Here is a 3,217-nt window from a genome sequence, read left to right as displayed (position 1 = left end):
AGCTTATCAGCAAGAGAAAGGTGATGCAACATCTGGACGTCGACATTTTCCGACGCTGGGGAGGAAGATTGGAAGGAAGTGAATGATCCGTCACAGTAAAGGCGGCATTATAGCAGTCACGACTCTGAGAGAAGAAGGGTATCACCTCAGTATCCTCCACTCGTTTCTAGCGGAGAACGGCAGGATGATAGTGGATGGAGCTCGAAATCTCCACAAAATAGCGGCCTAAGGCGTTGGAGATAGCTATGGGGTCCACAGTGACATCATCTGCTATGGACAGGCTGGAAGCTGAGAAATGGAAGCTGATCCCAGAGAACCATTGGAGGGTGGCCCACATGACGGAACAGGTAGCGGACGTGTCAGAAGAACTAGTAAATGAAATCCAGCTACCTTTTTTTTCTATACTGAACAATTCGGTGGCACTGCGCAGGCAGCTGTTTATAACGAATACAGTTCGCCATCTTAGGACGACGATTAAAATCGTGGAGAACACGTCTCCAAGCGCTAATTACGTCACAACACGCCTCAATTCCCCAAGAGACCGGGACACGGCGCGGTATAAATGAAGTACGAGGAATGAAACATCCTGATGCGATAAGGATAACGTTTGTAATGTATTTTACTTGGCCATCACTTGGGAAATATTGTTCGACAGAGGTCACCAGGGCGCTTATACTGCAGCCAATTGGGTTTACATGTAGGTAGGCTAGGAGTCAGCAGACAGATAGCACATGGGAAATGGTCGCTTGAGTACATATCAGTAGGAAACTAACCACTCGAGATGACAGGCAAGCTGGGCAGTGTCGAATCAGAGGTCCAAATGCGAATAAGTTTCCGCGGAGTCTAAAAGGAACGTGGTTGCTCCAGTGTTAAGGCAGAGGAGGTTGACTAGATTGAGGAGATCAGCCTAGAGGGCATTCCTCAGATAAGTTCTGGAAGATCCCAAAAGGGGATGGTGTCACCGATCAGCCAAAACAGGTGAGTGAGTTGATCACTAAAGTGGAGGAAGTCTGCCCTGGTGACACAGAATAACGGAAAAATGTAGACGCCACAAAGCGAAAAGGTGAAGCGGGCAAGGGAAATGCGGACTGCCACAGCTTGCAGCCAGCCGCTCAGTGAGATGGTCATGATGGGTGAGCAGTGGGACTTCCCACTGAGTAGAATGCCATCCTTGGGGGAAAGGCCAAAGCTACCAGAAATACATGCGAGAGGTTAAAGCACTCACGAGGACGCAATTTTCATTTGTGGTAGGGATATCACGGTGATACTGAGTGACTTTACAACTGCGGTGCTGAATTTGAGGTCGCATGTCTGCGTGGCCACCTCCTTTCCTGCTCATGTTCCAGATAGGAAATATAAAGTACCAATGTCATTGTGGTTTGTTGAGAATAATCATTTTTGTAGTAAGATACCTGAAGCTATAGGTGGTCATGGAGCGAGTTACAGCAAGAACAGTATAATATGTGAATGGTGGGCTGCATGTCGTTCCCAAGTCGTCCAGCAACCGTAAACCATAAAATTACCAAATATGCAGCAACCAGTCGCAAAATAATGTTTTATTTATTCATTTTTGCAAATCAATTTCAACTGATTAACAGCCATAATCTGTGCTACAAATTTTTATTCTTGTTTTTGTAGCACCGATAATATCTGTTAATCAGTTGAAATCGATTTGCGAAAGTGAATAAATAAAACATGATTTTGCAACTGGTTGCTGCATATTTGGTAATTTTAGTACAATATGTGCCAGACTTTAAACATCAGGGCTTTCGATCAGCCAAAAACTTACGAGAGACTGGGTAAGGCGCTCTTTTCTTTCACCCAGGTCTCCTGGACGGCCCATTCAACGAGATACATAGGATATCCTCGGGAAAAGGCTGCATGGTAGCCAGTGCAAAAAAAAATGTGTGTGAAATCTTATGGGACTTAATTGCTAAGGTCATCAGTCACTAAGCTTACACACTACTTAACCTAAATTATCCTAAGGACAAACACACACAGCCATCCAGAATGAGATTTTCACTCTGCAGCGGAGTGTGCGCTGATATGAAACTTCCTGGCAGATTAAAACTGAGTGCCCGACCGAGACTCGAACTCGGGACCTTTGCCTTTCGCGGGCAAGCGCTCTACCAACTGAGCTACCGAAGCACGACTCAGGCCCGGTACTCACAGCTTTACTTCTGCCAGTACCTCGTCTCCTACCTTCCAAACTTTACAGAAGCTCTCCTGCGAACCTTGCAGAACTAGCACTCCTGAAAGAAAGGATATTGCGGAGACATGGCTTAGCCACAGCCTGTGGGATGTTTCCAGAATGAGATTTTCACTCTGCAGCGGAGTGTGCGCTGATATGAAACTTCCTGGCTGATTAAAACTGTGTGCCCGACCGAGACTCGAACTCGGGACCTTTGCCTTTCGCGAAAGGCAAAGGTCCCGAGTTCGAGTCTCAGTCGGGCACACAGTTTTAATCTGCCAGGAAGTTTCACACACAGCCATGCCCGAGGGAGGACTCGAACCTCCGCCTGGTCCAGCCGCACAGTCCAGGACTGCAGCGCCTTAGACCGCTCGGTTAATCCAGCGCGTAGCCACTGCAGTTGATACAGTGGAGAGAAGGAGGTGAACAGTTACCCTCGTGACCATCCGTATCATAAGTAACACATCTGGCTGTGTTTCAGTAGGACATTTCAGTGTGGTTGTGACAATGGCAATGGCGGCAGCGCATGTTAGAAATGTAGAATTGGGCTTCGTAAACTGCTTTGATCTCTGATGGAGGCACTACTCTTTCAAATGTGAGGAAAAAGTAGTGTGTGTAGGCACTAAGGTTGCATCAACGTTTTTCGTTCCCTGATGGACTTCAACGATGCCTTGATCAGAGAAGTGTTTGGATTTCTCCTTCTGTCAGACCGTCAAGTAACCTAGTGGAAATAACACCAGACGTTCGGTGGACCTTGATATGGACAGGATGGCCGTGGAGGAGCGAAGCTGAAGCAGTTCTGAGGCTTGAAATCACAACTGCTCTCCAAAAGCAAGGTGCCATTACGTAAATAAGAGCAGGATTTCGAGGGCCTCCAACTGCATTAACACCTTTCTGAATAATAAACCGGTTAACTGTAGCAAAGGACTGACCTCTTCAGTATATTATATCATTAGAAACTGAGGTGCAGCTGGGAGAGTCTTGCAATCTTCAGACTCATTCCGTTTACTTTTAATAGACGTAGCC

The 3,217-nt window shown here is 46.7% G+C and overlaps 1 non-coding gene across 1 annotated transcript; it reads right to left on the bottom strand.

The window, feature by feature from the left end:
* Positions 1-2,074: 2,074 nt before the first annotated feature.
* Positions 2,075-2,149, bottom strand: Trnas-cga. Its single transcript has one exon. It is a non-coding gene; the product is annotated as a tRNA-Ser (tRNA).
* Positions 2,150-3,217: the final 1,068 nt, after the last annotated feature.

Source organism: Schistocerca piceifrons, chromosome 5 (genome assembly GCF_021461385.2).
Source record: "Schistocerca piceifrons isolate TAMUIC-IGC-003096 chromosome 5, iqSchPice1.1, whole genome shotgun sequence".
NCBI lineage: Eukaryota > Metazoa > Arthropoda > Insecta > Orthoptera > Acrididae > Schistocerca > Schistocerca piceifrons.
The sequence above is the reverse complement of the archived record's forward strand: the minus strand, read 5'-3'. Positions and strand labels throughout refer to the sequence as shown.